The sequence below is a fragment of the Camelus bactrianus genome, chromosome 8, assembly GCF_048773025.1.
Source record: "Camelus bactrianus isolate YW-2024 breed Bactrian camel chromosome 8, ASM4877302v1, whole genome shotgun sequence".
Taxonomy (NCBI): Eukaryota; Metazoa; Chordata; class Mammalia; order Artiodactyla; family Camelidae; genus Camelus; species Camelus bactrianus.
Genome location: NC_133546.1, coordinates 16960326 through 16978326, shown reverse-complemented (window position 1 = coordinate 16978326; position 18001 = coordinate 16960326). Strand labels below are relative to the sequence as shown.

Here is an 18001-nt window from a genome sequence, read left to right as displayed (position 1 = left end):
TAAGCAGCTAGAGGCAGCATTACACTTCTTTGCCAGGCTGGCGACTCGCCTTTTTCACTGAGATACTGAGGCAGGTTAGGGGATATGACAGCTGGTACCTGGTCAAGGAAGCATCTTTGTCCCCAGGGGCCCAAGATTCTTTAGGGCATAAGCCCTAGAGTAACCAAAACAATATTGACAAAGGAGGAACTACCCTACCCAATATTAAGACTAACTATCTAGCTATTATTATCAAAACAAAGTGATATTGGCAGCATGATAGATAATAGATCAATGGAACAGAGTAGAAAACCCGGAAATAGATCCACACAAATATGCCTAATTTTTGACCAAGATGAAAAACTCCTTCAATGGAAGAAAGAAAGACAACCTTACAACAAATAGTACCAGGGCAACTGCACATCATTTTCACAAAAAATAATAGATAAATAAAAAGAAAGAAAGGAAAGAAAGAAAAAAAAAAAAAAGAAAAGAACCTCAACCTAAATCTATCACCTCAAACAAACTTTAATTCAAAATGGATCATAGATTTAAATTGGATATATAAAACTATAAAACTTTTAGAAGAAATATAAAATAAAATCTCTGAGGTCTTCGGCAAAGAGTTCTTAGATCTGACATCAAAATCAAAATCCATAAAAGGAAAACGCTGATACATTGGGCCTCATCAAAATTAAATACTTGCTCTGAAAAGCATCATATGAAGAGAATAAAGAGCAGACCATGCACTGGGATTAGATATCTACATACCACATATCTGACAAAGAACTAGTATTTGAAATATTTTAATTATTCTCAAAACTCAACAGCAAACAATTAGAAAATGGGCAAATGACATGAAGACGGATGATCAAAGAGGACAGAGAGAGAGCAAATAAACACAACAAAAGTTGTTCAGCATCATTAACAACCAGGGAAACGTGAATTAAAACCAAAATACAATATCACCACATAGTTTATCAGAATGGTCAAAATAAAAAATATTGACAGCACAAATGCCAGTGAGAGTAAGAAGAAACTAGATCACTCATATACTGCTGGCAGTAATATAAAATGGTACAGCCACTCTGGCAAACAGTTTGCCAGTTCCTCAAAATAAATAAACATGCAGCTACCATATGACGCAGCAATTGAATTCTTGGGCATTTATCCCAGGAAATGGAAACTTACGTTCACCCAGAAACTTGTGCTTGAATATTCATAGCAGCTTTACTCACAGTAGCCAAAAATTGCAGTCAGTCCAAATGTACTTCTACAGGTGAATGATCAAACAAGTGCTGGTAGACACATACCATGGAATGTACTGCTCAGTGACAGAAAGGAACGAGCAACACACCATGACTTGGATAAACTTCCAGGGAATTATATTGAGTGAAATATGCCAACCCCATACGTACTGTATGGTTCCATTTATATAACATTGTAGAAATGGCAATATTTTAGAAATGGAGGACAAATTCATGGTTGCTAGCTTTTGGAAAGGGGAGCCTGGTTTCATTTTTAAAGGACAACATCAGGTCTCCCCATGCTGTTGAAAGTACCCAGCATCTTGACTGTTATAGCGTGTGCACAAAACTACACGGGTGATAAAATTGTATACAACCAAATATACACACACAGAAATGAGTACAATTAAAACTAGAGAAATCTAAGTAAGATTGGTGAATTGTATCAAGGTCAATACCCTAAATGGGACATTACATTAAAGCAGAAGACTAACTATGTCCCTGAGGGGGTTGGTGTTGGGGGACTGTTTAGAGCTGTCCTAACTAGCTATGTTTTTCCTGCTTGATTCCTGTGTATGGACAGGGTTGACGAGCACCAGGTTGATGCCAGCAGTGTGGGCTGCTCTCACCAGCAGCGAGCAGTGCCAAGAAAGGGCTAAGTACCCAGGGTGGTGATGACGATATAAGATGACTATGATCAAGAAACTGCCGAGACGTGGAGATGTTCTCACCGGCTCAAAAGAAGCACTAATTGAATTGCTGCTTGGGTTTTCCATCCACATGCCTATGCTCCAGACCCTCAAGAGTTTGAAATGAATTCTCAGTTATTTGAAATCAGTTTATTAATCTTAGTTTTCAAAGAGGAAGTAAAAAGACTTCCCTAGTGTTCCTTTCCAAGTGACTTTTCCCATCTGCTGTACTTTAATTTGGCTGGAATTTTGGGCATTAGAACACAGAGTGGAGACAAGTCAATTATGAGATAACTTGATGCCACATTTAAAGATCTGTTGAAGTGTGAAATGATTTCCAAGCCTCAGATACAAGGCTGAATAACAGAGCACCCAGAAAAACTGCTACCCTGCAAGGACCTAAAACTCAGGAAGGCCAAGGGGAGGAAAGTTTGATGTTGCAAATTGATTTATTTCAATTCCCAGCAAAATTAAAGTTTATTATGTAAATCTCATGAACAAAGCAGGGAAAAAAGCTACATCTTTATAAATCTGCAGTGATTCAATGTCCTACTCTCAATTCTCTCATAGTCTTCCCCTTTTAATTTTCACCTTCCATCCACCCATCTCCTCCCGCTAGGAGATAAGCATTTGCTTACATTTCAAGGGAGAGAGGGCCTGTTCACCCTTTGAGTACTTCATACATAGATCCCACTCTACCGAAGGATGTTGTCACTGGGTAGATAATCGAAGTCTAGTATTATTTTGCTTTCTATAACCCTCATTAATTCACCTATAAGGCCCCCCATCTCTGGTGTGGCAGTGGACAGAGGCTTGCTATCACGTTTCCAGGAGCTCCCCAGCTTCTGCCAGCCCCACTTTTCAGTGTTCCCAGAAGACGAGTAAGTGAAAATCATGAACTCAGGATTTCCACATTAAAGTGCTCTCATTACCAAGTCTCTTCTGCCGTCAAAAAATGAAAACAAAAGAGCAACCTGAGACAGAAGTGAGAATTAATAACAGATGGGTATTTGGACCTTACCTAAAAAAAAATTATATATATATTCCATTTATCATTTAAAATTACAGTACTCAAAATGACATGGAAGGAATGGGTAAAGATGATCAAAAATTTTTTTTTGAATTATGGCACTCGAAGTGAAAAAACCTGCTTTACCTAGGAGTGCAAAACCGTAGAACCATTTCTGAGAAGCAGCCACAGGAGTGTGGAAATAGAGCCCGTACCAGACTCAGAAATCAACAGGCAGTTTGTATAAACATTCAAATTTATCCAAATTTATACATTTATTCAAATTATTCAGGAAAGAGCAGTCATATGTGGTATAGGAAAATCTGTTCCAAAAGTTCAGCACACTTTATAGATTTATTTTAATTTTTTTACAAAATTAATACATGTTCCTTTTTAAATAAACTTGAGTGATACAGAAATATCCATATCTCTGTCTATTGTGTGTATACATATATATATATATGTATAAAATAGCTCCAATGTGTAGTTTATTTACGTCTGACTAATAAACTTAAATAAACTTAAATAAAGTTAAGTACTTTATTTAATCATCATACCCTCTTTGTAAAGTAGAAAAATTATCATCGTGGATATTCAGGTTTTAAAAAAGAAAAAAAAATTAGGCTAAGGAGGATATTATGTTACTCAAGTATTACAGTAAGTTATGGAGCTGGGATGCGATCTTTTTTGGGAGTTTTGTTTGCTTGTTTGGGTTTTTTTGGGGGGGCGGGGGAGATGAGATGCTTTACATTGTGTCTGCCGATATTAAAACTAATCACTAGCATGCTACCTAAGCCCGGACATAGTCACTAATCATAGTGTCATTCCAGATCATTTCTGCAAAAAGAAGGTCACAACTTACAACGTTTACAGCAACTAACTTTTTTTCACTCACCAATCACAGAAAACCTTGCACATTATTATGTATGACTGTAATACATTCATGCCTTGTTTAATAACTTTTATTCATAACTGAAACCATACCACTAACTGTAAAGATGTTAAGTTGAAAAAAAATATGCATATCAATTTTAATGGGAAAAATTAGGTTTGCTTTCAACCCAAACTAAGATACCAAAACCATTTTTACAGAAAAAAAACAGATTGACAATAAAAATCAAGTTATATACACAATAAAAAACAATTTGAGAGGAAACAAATGAGTTTTCCATAAATGAAGTAAACATAATAATGTCGTGAAGTTGTAGTGCACTCACTGAGAAGGAAGAGATATTGAATGGTGAGGCAGAGAAGAGGTACAGGGGAGGCGTTGTAAAGAAGATTGAGGAAGGTTAGGTAATTGACTTTCAGCCAGGTATTCAATATCATCTATTAAGTAAGTAAACTACCCCAAAAGACTGCAGAATCTTTATTTCTGTCTCCCTCTTCAATCCTCTTTTATCACCTATCCTTTGCTCCATGATTAAAATATTCCCACTTTTCTTCCTGCAGTATTTATTTTGTCAATTTTTCTGAGCCACCTGAGGGCTCGTGGTTAACTTTAATTCAAAGTATACTTGAAAATAAAGGCTAAACACAAGAAACATTTGGTAACAGGAGCGCATGGGCATAAAAGACCAAAGAGTCACAGAACACACACAGCTCGACTTTTCCTCACGTACTTGAACAGTTTTTCTATAGTTGCTGCCTTGTCTGGAATTCTGCTTACTCCCTCTGGGCTGACATTTTCCTTGCAGTAATAAATATCCTTCAATAATTATCTCAGCAAGAGACCACAATGGCAACTTCCTTGGTCCATTCATCACCCCTGGAAGACAGTCCGACCACAAAGGAAACTCCAGGCAGACAGTGAAATCCCAGCATTTTGAAGGGATTACTTCATTGACTCTTGGCGTTCATTTTTGCTGATCAGAAGTCTGACGTCAGTCTTACTGTGACTCTTTTTTGTATGCAATGCAATTTTTTTCCTCTCTCAGATTGCTTTTAAAGCGTTTTTATTCTTTTTTTATTGAGGTATAGTTGATTTATAATGTTGTGTCAGTTTCAAGGAGACATTTTTACTTTTCTGCAATTTCACTCCAGTGCGTACAGGTGTAAGTTTATGTCTTCATTCAGTATGTGCTTTAAATCTAAGAAATTATATATTTTCTTGGTTCCAGAAAACTCAGCTGTTATCTCTGCAGATAGGGTGTTTACAGTGTTCAGAATAGCGTTTTTCAGGGATTCACTCAAGTCTTTACTTTGGGGATTCCTATAAGATACATGTTGGAATTCCTCTATTTACCATGACTCTTAACATTTATTTCATATATTTGATTTTTTTGTATCTTGTCATGCCAAGTTGAGGCAGATTACTCAGTCCTACTTCTCTAAGTCTTCTTTGAACTATATATAGTTGAAATTTATCATCTAAAGAGGATATTTCCTTGACTATCTTTTTTTTTAATTTCCAAGATATATAACTGAGTCTTTCTTGTATCTACTTATTATTATTTATGTCTTTCTCTCAACTTCATGATTTCCTATTCTCTTTCCTTTTAACTTCATAGTTTATTGTTCTTTTTTATAATTTCTTATTCTTGTTGAATCTGTAATTCTGTACTCTCCATGAAAAGATGTGTGACCTAGAGTTAGTTCCTAAACTTCTCTGTACTTTGGTTCCCTCATTTGTAAAAAGAAGATAATAGAACCTATTTCATAGAGCTATTGTCTTGCTCTAATGATATAATGCATGTAAGATTCTCAGTAAAGTGTCTGGATACTAAACATAATTATGTTTTAATCCTACTCAGAGTGTTCTATTACATGTGTATTATTGAAAATAAATTGTTGAGCTCTGGTGTTTGTTTTGTTGGATGTCTTTCTTAGCAATAGTTTTCCTTGCATGTATTCTAATTTTAGTTTACCGGCATAAATTGAATGAAACTCTTTGCTTTCACCATTCCCTGTCTGGCAGTTTTACAGCTGCCTTCCAACTGGACCCAAGTCTTATAGTGTTCTTTAGTGCACTATCGAGCAATTACATCAGAGATGTAGAAGGTCCGTGCGTGGAGCTAGTAGGTGGCTTGGCCAGGTACTGGGTGTGTTACCGTATTCTTCTTCCCATTGTGCAGCTCAGACAAGTCACAGCCCTTGACAGTGGGCAGGCTCCCAATTTTATAACATGACTCTGGCTCTGGTCCTCTCCCATCTGTGCATTGTGTCTGGTCTCCATCACCCTACAGAAGTCAGATGCTTGTTTCTCTTCCCAGAAGTCGATATATCCACACATTCAGCCTAGTTTCTACTGTGTGTTTCTGTTCTGTTTTTTCCCTAACTGATTCCTTAGAAATATGAAGCAGGCCATTCTGAAGGTACTCATAAAACACATTGCTTTGCCCCAACCATTAAGAGAAACTCCCTGTTATTAATTCTATTTTGAATATGGAGCATCTGCAAATGATAAAGGAAATAGTCTTGGTTGTTTAGGAAGACTAGACAGCTGCAAGCCTGGAGATAGATGTTCTGAGGGCCAACCTCATCCTACCTGAGACTGATTTTCCTTATTAACTATTTGGCTCTTTCTCCAGCTTTGTGCCTGCCCCAGAAGGTCTCCAGCTGGTACCACCCATTACTGCTGGAATTTTTACCATTTACAATTCCACTGAATGTTAATTCTGTCCTTAATGTTGCTGTCAGTTCCCCTATTGCTTGCACTCACTTGAGAAGCCAGTCTACTTTCATAAATATGGAAAACAAACAAAAACAAACAAACAAACAAAAAATGAATGCCCTGGCTCCACTCCCCAGAGATTCTGAGTTAATTATTCCGAGGCCTGAGCAACCATGATTTTGAAAAGCTCCCTGGGTGATTCTTAAGTGCAGCCAGGATTGAGAACCATGAGAAGACAAGAGCACAAACAACTTGGACTAAAATGAAATGGCAAGAATTCTCTAAAAGATTCAGATAGTACAGTGGGAGCCCGCGTCCTCCACTGGGACAGCACTGCGGGTCGCATGGTCTCTGTGCAGCCCAGGCACACATCAGCCAGAGCTCAGGGGAGAGACATGTCATATCTATCACAAGCTGAGCAAAGAGAACGTGATAGTATCATTAACGTTTTCTCAGCTGAGCAATAATGGTACTTCTTTCCCTAGTGAAAATGCACAGTAGTATGGGGAATTTTGTACTGCAAGAGCCCACCCAAGTCCAGGAGTCATAAACCTTTAAAGGATTTAGAAACAAGACTGAATACCTCTGATATTCTTATGGCTAGATGGGGGCAACGGCTTATGCTTCAAGGGACATCACTGCAACTGACAGAAGTGACAGGCAGTTTGTCGAGATTGGAGAAGGGGGAAGGAAGAAATAAGCTTAGGACAGCTTTGTCGTCCGAGGGTCTTTCTGCTTCTCTGATGCCGTTTGGAGTTAAAGGCAACAGAAGGCTGTAAGCCCAGACCCTTCGCGCTCCCCTAAGCACTAAAAAGTCCTGTCTGGCCCTTTCCCTGCTCTGTCAGGGGGAGGCCTGTCTTCTCCACCCTTCAGAGTACAAGTTTAAGGCGAGAACTGAAGCCACGTGGGGAAACTGCTGAGAGTGACCCCTTCCTCCCACAGAAACTGTTTACTGACTAATGCTCCAGGGGGGCGCTTTTTGCTGCAGGGTTAAGTTTCATCGCTTCTCTTTTTCTGCGGAAAATTCCCTTCTGGTGCACAGTGAGAAAATACTTAAGATGGAGAAAGCCTGATGCTGTACAGCACAGGAAAATATACACAAGATCTTGTGGTAGCTCACAGCGAAAAAAAATGTGACAATGAATATATATAGGTTCATGTATAACTGAAAAATTGTGCTCTAACTGGAATTTGACACAACATTGTAAACTGACTATAACTCAATTAAAAAAAAAGTTAAAAAAAAAATAAATAGATGGAGAAAGCCTGGGGCAAGGGGCAGATGTCAACGAGAGCGCCATTTTCCTGTTTGTCCAGCAGGGGGAGCCTCTGACAAGCGTGTGGCCCTGAGGCAGCCCCGGGATGATTACGCAACGCCGAGAGCGCATGCTCCGGCGGGGTGACCGCCCCGCCTGGTGATGCTGACGCAGGCCTGAGTCCGGGAAGAGGCACATCTGGGGCCCAAGCGGTCCGTTTCACTAAAAGGGGGACGGGGACTCGGGACTCTTCATCATTCCCATGAAACCCTGGAAACGGCTCAGTAGTTCTTCTGGTTGACCTGCTGCTGCATATAGCTGTCAGCTGCCTGTGGACCGGGAGACACTAGCTCAGCGCTCCTGTTTTCCAGAGGATTGTCCTGATTTCTTTCTTTCTTTCTTCCTTCCTTTCTTCCTTTCTTCCTTCCTTTCTTCCTTTCTTCCTTCCTTTCTTCCTTCCTTCCTTCCTTCCTTCCTTCCTTCCTTCCTTTCCTTTCCTTTCTTTCCTTTCCTTTCTTTCCTTTCCTTTCTTTCCTTCCTTCCTTTCCTTCCTTCCTTTCCTTCCTTCCTTTCCTTCCTTCCTTTCTTTCTTTCTTTCTTTCTTTCTTTCTTTCTTTCTTTCTTTCTTTCTTTCTTTCTTTCTTTCTTTCTTTCTTTCTTTCTTTCTTTCTTTCTTTCTTTCTTTCTTTCTTTCTTTCTTTCTTTCTTTCTTTCTTTCTTGACTAAATGATAATAGTTATTAGAGACACCCTTTCCTGAGCAGCTTCTATATACGTTCACCTAGCAGATGCTTGACGTGCACTGTGTAGCAATTCCCTGCTCCGCGTTTTCTACCCCCTCACCCTGCAGCAAGGGGTCCTACCAGTGCCTTACTTCAGACCTGCTGCTGCATTAATGAGCTTGTTCTTAAAAGGGAGAGAGGGAGAGAGGGAGGGAAGGAATCAATCACTTCCCAAATTTACTGGACTATCAGAGAACTTGAGTTTAGAGAAGAAATAGGAAACTGAATACTATTTGATTTTCTTCTTTTGAAATCAATTGCATCTTCCTGCTTTTTTAAAAAAAAAAAAAAAAACCTTTTAAGGTGTGTGTGTGTTGTTTTTAATTTCCCTCAATTGTGTCCTTGATCTTTTTTGATAGCATATTCTAAAGAAAGACACTGGTCAAAAGGGAGAGAAAAGATATTACTTCTACGTTTTTTCTGGTCGGGAGTTAGGGCTGCTTTTTTTTTTTTAATCTCTTTCTTAATTATGTCATAAAGGAAAGTCACAGAATTATTTTTAAAAGAAAAATAAGAAAGAGGTCAAGACCAAGCTTACATCATTGAAAACATGTTAATTATAGAAAATTTGGAAAATATAGATCTGAAAATAAGATAAAATTCACCCATATTCCCTTAACCTAGTGATAAATATCATTTAATTTACTGTATGAATTAATAGCCTGTTTTTTCGTAATGTTATATACGCTATTCTACAAAGCATTATAATATTGTTCATGCTGGCTAAAAATCTATTGTATTCCTCAATATAGTGTGATCATTTTTAATACTTACAAGTACTCTTTATCATATATCATATAAACGCAGTGTAATATATTCAGTTAACTTATAAGGATGGACATGAAAACTATTTCCATTTTTTTTTATAATGGTACATATCACTGGGATAATCATCTTTATGCACATCAGTATGTCCTTAGGGAAAATCCTAGAAGAGAAATTGAAGGTCAGTGGATACTTAGTTTGTGTGTTTGAAAATGCCCTTCCAGAATCATGGCACCAATTTGCCTTGTCACCAACAATTATGAGCCAACACGGGTATTGTGCTGTGCTTTTGTGTGCTTTGCCAGTTTTATAGGTTACAAATACATTTCATTTTTTGTCTAATTTGTATTCGTCTGCCACTTTCTTTTGAATTTCTCAGATTTCCTTTAACGACCTTTCCAACAGACTTAGATTCTGATGTAAGCAACAAAAGGTAAGTGTGTATAGCAGCTGAAGAAACAAAAAACATGCAGTGGGAGACACTGGCATTTAAGACACTTGAGACTTGATGAAACAATGACCTTGCACAGGCTGATGCTTATAGAGAGACTCAGGATCCGCAGTGGGGAAGATTCACAGCCACGAAAATTAAAGAGGAACTATGCTTGGAGATCCAGGTTGGAATAATTTTTAAATTTGAATACTCAACTTTAATAACTAAAACACCCACCGTGGTCAGAAAGACTAAACGCAAGAATTCTGGTGATTTTTGCTTCCAAGGTAGCTTCACAATAAGGCAAGATTGAAGCAGGGAGAGGAGGGGAAGGTGACCTCTGTGGAGACTTTCTTCACCTTGCAAGTCAGATTTTGTAACTGGTTCGTACATCCAGGTGTGCGCATGTCATCTTGTGGTGTGTATGTGTGCATAGCTGGGTGTGCCTGTCTGCAAAGTTGTCAGCCCTCCTTATTTTAACTGAGTGTGAAAAAGACAGGAGCCTGTGCTAGGAAAGAGAGACACCATTAGGAAATAGCTCTGCTTTGGGGAAGAAGCTAATTTACTGAACCACTGATTTACTGAAAAACAATTTGCCAAATGTCCAGTTTGCAAAATTGGGGGGAAAATGTTTACAAAGTTTTAGTTTCATCACACCCTGTGCTTTCCCTTTGCCCTGTCTCAGAGGTTTGCCCAGTCTGTTTCATTAGAGAGGCAGGGTCAAGTTCAGAGGCAGGGACAAGGAGAGGCAGAGGTAGCAGCAGGAATTGTATTAAAACTGATCAACAAAAGCCTCGTGACTCAGGAAATCGGTCATTCATGAAGTTAATGGTAGTAAACTGGCTTTCAACAAACTGGCCCAGAGTCCTGCTTTCACACCTTCTTCTACAAGTAACTCTTCCTTTTCCAGTCCTTCCTTGCCCCAAGTTGTACTTCACTTAGACCTTGATACAGTGTCATCCCTAAGTATAACCCCAACGCTCAACACTTTCTACAGGACTTTAAGATTTAATTGCTAGCTGGCTAAATTTTTACATGAGATCTTTAATTATATTTAATAATATATTCAAGGACCACAAGATGGTGTTGATTTGGAAATAACTTCTCTTACCTACTCCAACCTGCCTTCTAGGTCTTTCTACGGTCATAAGGCCTTAGGGGGCCCCATTTTGAACAGAGTACACCCCCAATTCTTGCCTGCACACCCTTTCCTTCAGCCTTTATATAGCCCTTCAAAGATAAGTAACGATCACACTGCCTCCACTCGCCTCTGCCCCTGGGGCAACTTACTGGGTGTCTGGTTACCGCAGGGCAGAGGCCTTCGGAAGCTCTGAGACTGGCAAGGAGGGTGAGTCCCTCGAAGTTATCTGGCCTGTGGAGCAGAGACAAGGGGATCAGCAGACATTTTGCACCAAGATGAGCTTCCTGCCCGTTTTCTTACGAATTTTCCTAAAATAAATGTGCATCTCCTTCTCAGCCTGTTTACATTTTCAAAGCCCTCTTCTGCTATCGTAGCCTTGAAAAATGCTTGACTCTAGGGAAGATTACAGGTGACAGGGGTGGTGAGAAGGGTGCAGCCGAGAGAAGCGTTGTCCCCACCACACCCTGGGTCACAGTGAATGCTGGTTACACTCACGTTACTTGCAGTGCACCACCGTGGTCTCTGTATGGGAAGAGTAAAGTTTGTTACAGTTACAATGTACAGGGGGCTTAAAATGTATCTGTTAAAAACCTCAGTACAAAGTGTTGTGTGCTAAAGGGTGAGGTGCCAGAATGGTCATAAACTTGACCGGGACACCAAGGATGTTGGCAGAGTAAGAAGCAAAATTGTGAGCTAGGTGCCAAAGTGGTTAAAGAAGATGGAAGAGTGAACTGAAAGTCAGCGTCAAGGGCACATTAATGTATGGCCTGAAGCGTAAAAGCGGAGCTATAATTGAGTGATGGATACAGAACACGTTCATCTATCATGCTGGAAGAATAGCAGGTGTCTATTCAACCCTATAGAATTCTAGAGCTGGGGACAATTTATCTGCAGGTTCAAACTGGATTTGCTCTGGACCAAGCATGAAAACATAGTAAATATGTAGCCTTTTAAAGAATCTTATCCCTGTATTTATAGACATAGGGTACATATTTGTGAATTGAGGCAGAGCATAACATAATAAATAATGAACTGTTTGTGTTCTTTTTTCTTTTTTTTTAATCCTCATTCTGCCCAACATAAAGAATGATATTACACTTTAGAAAAGGCAGTGATACCTCTGATCTATGACCATTTTATTTCAAAAACAACTTACTATTACAATTCTGTCTACTGCTTGGTTGAGAAAAGGCCTTTCCATACCTCATTCGCTGTGGAATACTCCAGTTTTCTTGTAATATCCATCTGGTGTTTATATCTATCTCTTGAAATGTAGGGGCTGTTAGAATTAGATCAGAAATAATCCATGTAGAATGGAGCTGAGAGTCATGTCACTGACAACTAGAGACAGAGAGAGAGAGAGAAAGCTAACAGCATGACAGGGACACAATGGGCTCCCTTACAGGTCTTTGGAAGACTAGCACCTTATTTTTCCTGAACCATTCACGGCAAGGCTAACTTTGAGGTCCTGGATGGTGGTCACCTTCAGTCTGAGCGGCAGGTCCCCTGGCCCCCTCTGATATGACCATGAAATTAGTTTCTTTCTGGAGTCACCAGAATAGCTGGATTGGTTATACTGTGTCATTTCAGAACACTCACCCCAACCCTCATCCTGTTTATTTGTTGGCACTAGGAATTCTTTTTTTTTATTATTTAAAATTTTATTCAATTTGTTTAAACTATAAAAAAAAATGCACCCATTTATCTCACCTCCCACCCTCACTTCTGGCAAAAGCACCCATCTATCCTCTGTATCTATGATCTTCAGTGTCTTTGCTTTGGTTTTTTTTGTTTGTTTATTGTTTTAGGTTCTGCACATAAGAGAGATCGTACAGTATTTAGCTTTGTCTGACTTTTTCTCACTTAGCATAACATAATACCCTCTAGATTCATCCATGTTGTCTCAAAGGGCAAGATTTCTTTTTCTAGTGGCTGATTAATATCATGTTGTATGTATAGACTGTATCTTCTTCATTCATCCATTGATGAACACTCAGGTAGATTGCGCATCTTGGTTATTGTAAATAATGCTGCAATGAACATGGGGGTACATGTATCTTTCTGAGTTAGTGCTTTCATTTTCTTCAGATAAATATCCCAAAGAGGAATTCCTGGGTCATTTTGTAGTTCTATTTTTAATTTTTTGAGGAACCACCATGTTATTTTCCACAGTGGCTGCACCAATTTGCATTCCCATCAACCGTGAACCAGGGTTCCCTTCCCTCCACGGAGACAAGTTCCTGTATCAGCTGCGTTCAGTGAACTTGAAGCTCCCCACTCAGTGCTTCCACAGATTTTGTACTCCTGATGGAGTCTTAAGGATTTTCTATACGTAATATTGTGCCATCTGTTCTGGTGACAGTCTTACTTCTTCCTTTCCAATTTAGAGGCCTTTTACTTCTTTTTGCCTGATTGCTGTGGCTAGGACTTCCAGTACTATGTTGAATAAAAGCGGTGGGAGTGGACTTTCTTACCATGTTCCTGATCTTAGAGAAAGAGCTTTCAGCTTTTCACCATTTAGTATGATGTTAGCTATAGGCTTGTCATATGTGGCCTTTATTACGGTAAGGTGTGTTCTCTCTGTACCCACTTCGCTGAGAGTTTTTATCATAGATACCGAATTTTGTCGGACACTTTCTGCATCTTTTGAGATGGTCGTGCAATTTTTATCCTTCATTTTGTTGGTGTGGCATATCACATTGACTGATTTGTGGATGTTGCATCATCCTTGCACCCCCAGAATAAATCCCACTTGGTCATGAAGTGTAATCCTTTTACTGTATCATTGAATTCCATTTGCTAACATTTTGTTGAGGATTTTCACATCTGTGTGTATCCGGAATATTGGCCTGTAATTTTCTTTTTTCGTGGTATCTTTGTCTGGTTGGTACCAGGGTAATGCTGGCCTCATAAAATGAGTTTGAAAGTATTCTTTCTTTTTCTGTTTTTTGGAAGAGTTTGAGAAGAATTGGTATTAATTCTTCTTTGACTATTTGGTAGAACTCACCAGTGAAGCCATTTTGTCCTGGACTTTTGTTTGTTGGGAGGTTTTTAACTATTGATTCAATCACCTTATCAGACAGCATTCTGTTCAGATTTTCGATTCCATCAGGAGTCAGTCTTGGTAGGTTGTAGGTTTCCAGGAAATTATCCATTTCTTCCAGGTTGTCCAGTTTGTTGCAGTATAATTGTTCATAGCAGTCTCTTATGATTCTTTGTATTTCTGTGGTGTCAGTTGTAACATCTCCTCTTTCATTTCTGATTTTATTTGTGTATTGAGGAATTCTTTTTTTAAAATAAATCTGTTTAATCTGATTAGAAATAAAGTTTAAAAAAGTGTTTGGGAATAGTGACATGTTGCTTTAAGCGCACACGTAGCTCTCAAGGCGAGTAACAGGACTTTGTCTAGAAGCAGGTTTCCATGCAGGAAAAAGCTTGTGGGAGTGGGGAGGGGCTGGAGGTCTCCACCCCTGGCCTCCTTTATAGTCTATGGCCAAGCACATACACTTCCCAGGAATTCAATATATGTATTAAACCCCAAACTACTAAAATTGTAATTATTTCACATTAATAATTTGAGTCTTTAAGTTCTTGGTTTGTGAAGGACGGCATCAGCCTGCCTTTGAAAGTCAAGTATTTTTCTTTCAAGTCAGGTACCAGTGCTTCCCACGGCATGTGCCAGCCCTCCGGCAAGAGTTAGAAGTTATGTGTCGAAACAAGAAGGACCATCTCACTATAGATTTGTGGAATCATTGAGTGGGAAGGGAGTTCAAGTTCACGGAGTGCAGCTGATACAGGAACCAAGCTGATAAAAGAATTCTCTTTACAACATCCCTGTCAGGTGGACATCAAGTCTCTACCTGCGTATTCACCCAGCCCTGGGCTGCCCAAAGCCTAGAGAGAAGTATATTGTGCTCTCAATAGCCTCAATTGAAGGAAAAGATTTTTTTCTTATTTTCAGTCAAAATATACCTTTGTATAACTTTGATTGATTGCCTCCCCTCCGACAACCCAGAAAACAGCGTGCTCTCTTTGACATCATTACCCATTGACTGAAAAAGTCACCCATAAAATACAAAGAGCCAGAGTAAGTTTCAAGAGTCCCAGATTTGCTCCTTAGCTCTGCTATAAATCAAATATGTGACCTGTGTTTAAATTCAATCACCCTTTTCCTATAGATTTCTTTTTTCCTTCTTGGTTTTTTTTTTTTTTTTTTTTTTAATATCTGCACCTCTACATTTAAAGTGGAAACTTTTTTTTTTTTAGCAAATTAAAGTATTTCATTTAAAATTGAGAGAGATGGTTTACCTTTTAATTTTTTATTATGAAAAATTTCAAACATGGACAAGGGTTGATGTAATAGAATAGTGAATGCCCTTGTAATCAACACCCTCTAAATATACCAACTTGTGATCAATCTTATTTCATCTTTATCCTCACCCAGTTCCCCTCCTCCCTGGATTTGTTTTGAAGCAAATCCCAGATACTGTATCAAATTATCTATGATTCACAGTTTCTCTAAAATTTAAAGACTGTGACTTTGTAACAATCTTAATACCATTGTTTTTCTCTCCCAAATTAAAAATAATTCCTAAATATCTTAAAACTATACAGGCAGTGCTCACATTCGTCCAACATGTGCTCGCTCTCTCTTTCTCTCTCACTCTCTCTCTTCCTGCTTGTTTGAGTCAGGATGCAAATAAGAGCCTTACCATTAGAACTGGTTAAGTCTCTTTCAATCTAAAGGTGCCCCTGTCCATCTAATTTTTGGTTTTTTTCTTTATTATTTATTTGTTAAATAAACTAGGTTACATGGAATTAGTGTATACTGGATAGCTTTGTCCTTTTGTGCATACATATATATTTTTTTTTCACCAGTGTATATTTGCAGAAATGTTGTAGAGTGGAATTTCTGGGTTGTAGCAACTTAAATGTCCATTGACAGATGACTGGATAGAGAAGTTGTGGTATAGATACTCAGCCATAAAAAGAATAAAACAATGCCATTTGAAGCAACATGAATGGACCTGAAGATTCTCATACTAAGTGAAGTAAGCCAGAAAGAAAAATACTGTATGATATCACTCATATGTGGAATCTAAAAAAATAAAAAAGACAAATGAACTTATTTATAAAACAGAGATAGACTCACAGACAGATTTATGGTTACTGAGAGGAAAGAGGGTGGGGAGGGATAAATTGGGAGCTCAGGAATTGTAGATACTAAGTACTATATATAAATCAGATAAACAAGAAGGTCTTACTGTATAACACACAGAACGATAATCAATACTCTAATGGCCTATAATGAAAATGAATATAAAAAGGAATATATATATATATATATATATATATATATATATACACACACACACATATATATATAAATGACTCATTATGCTGTATACCAGAAATTAACACAACATTGTAAATCAACTAGACTCAATAAAAAATAAAAATAGAAACAAATATTTATATTAAAAAAAAAGAATCCAGGGTTTCAATCTTTATCCTTTACTAGTCTCAGCATATAACTTCCCTCCTTTAGAGTATGGCATGGTCTAAAATGGTTTCATTACAGGTTGACAGTAGTCAGAACAGCAAAGAGACCAAAGGGCCATTCTTCCCAGCTAAGTGATTTCAGTCAACCCAGAAGTCACATTCATACTGGCTCTTATATTTCACACTAACACGTTAACACTGGCTGTTACATTTCATTGGCCAGAATGTAGTCACATGGCCATAGCACGCAGTAAGACAGGCTGAGAGGCGTTTGCTTCCAAGGGATGGATTGCCCCCAGTGAAATCAGAACTCCATTACTAAAGATTGAAAGGAGATGGGACGTTGGACTGGTCAACTAGGTGTCTCTGCTGCCTTATTTTCACATCTTTTGACACCTCTCTTATTCTCCATGTTTAATTATGATTATTCACAGTGATGCTGGGATCACATGAGCATCTTATAAGAACCTGGAATAAAATTTCTCCAAACCATAGAATACATGAAAGAAATGTGGTGCCCCTAGAATTACAGTAGGTGCTGAAGTTACAAAGATGAATAAAGTAGCAGCACACTTCAGTCTTTTTGGAAAACTCTGCTCTTTATGGGTCTGTAAAACTCAGTCTTCTTTATGCCCTGGTTCTTCCTTTTTCTAGTCAAAATCCTTCTAAAAGTAAACAGTGAGAATTCTGTTGCACTAGTTTCTTACTGCTCTACTATCAAGGTCTTCTAAGATTGTATCATTAGAATGTTTTAAGAATCTCATTTCTCTTAAGCTGTCTTTACTTTTTAAGACCTCCTGTCGTGGAGTGGTAGTTTTTTTTTTTTCTCTGATAATTAAAAAACTGTGTACTGTATTCTTCTCTGTATTTCCCTCCTACTTTATTTTGAACACTAAGATGATGGGGTTACTTTTCCCCAACATCTTAACCATGTCACTTTACTTTGTATTTCTTCCCCATTGCTCGGACTTAAGCCCACAATGGTAATTTTCTCTTTCCTTTGTCTACCTTCTGAAAGGTGAACCTAGGGACAAACCAAGTTAGGAATTCCTCAGAAGACCTGCATTCATCAGAAAGAATCTTTCTTCCAATATTAAGATGATCAAAATTTAAAATTCAGCATTGAACACAGTTCAGTTACACTGTCTGCACACACACACAACAGGGCAGAAACCACTATCATGTGCATGGGGTAAAGAAATCAGACCAAGTGATCATTATGTGATAATGTATTAATAATAGATGGTCTAATGAACCAAAAATGAGCTTGGCAAATCTCCCAGGTATCTTTCATGAAATAATTTCTACGATCAGCTTTGGCTGTGAAGAGTAGAATACATTATCCCACATTTCCTTGTGGGTGGAGAGGCTGGCACAGATCCAAGGACTGGGGCAGTGACTCTGTGCTTGGCTCCACACTTCCCCAAAGTCCATGGCCTCTCCTCCATTACAGTGCATGCATCTGTGGGAAGGAGCCTAAGAGCCCAATTATGCTCCACAGACTGAACTCCCATGTCCCTGAGCTTCCCAGCAAACACGCCTGGCAGTCCCTTGAAGGCTGCAGAAGTTCTGCTCATGGCTAGAGC

The 18001-nt window shown here is 38.6% G+C and overlaps 1 long non-coding RNA gene across 1 annotated transcript in view; it reads right to left on the bottom strand.

Moving 5' to 3' along the window:
- Positions 1-3082: 3082 nt before the first annotated feature.
- Positions 3083-18001, bottom strand: part of LOC105077303 (uncharacterized) — a 315119-nt gene continuing 300200 nt past the window's right edge. The window contains exon 5 of the long non-coding RNA XR_012508554.1: positions 3083-11144. This is a non-coding gene — a long non-coding RNA (uncharacterized LOC105077303). The remainder of the gene's footprint in view (positions 11145-18001) is intronic.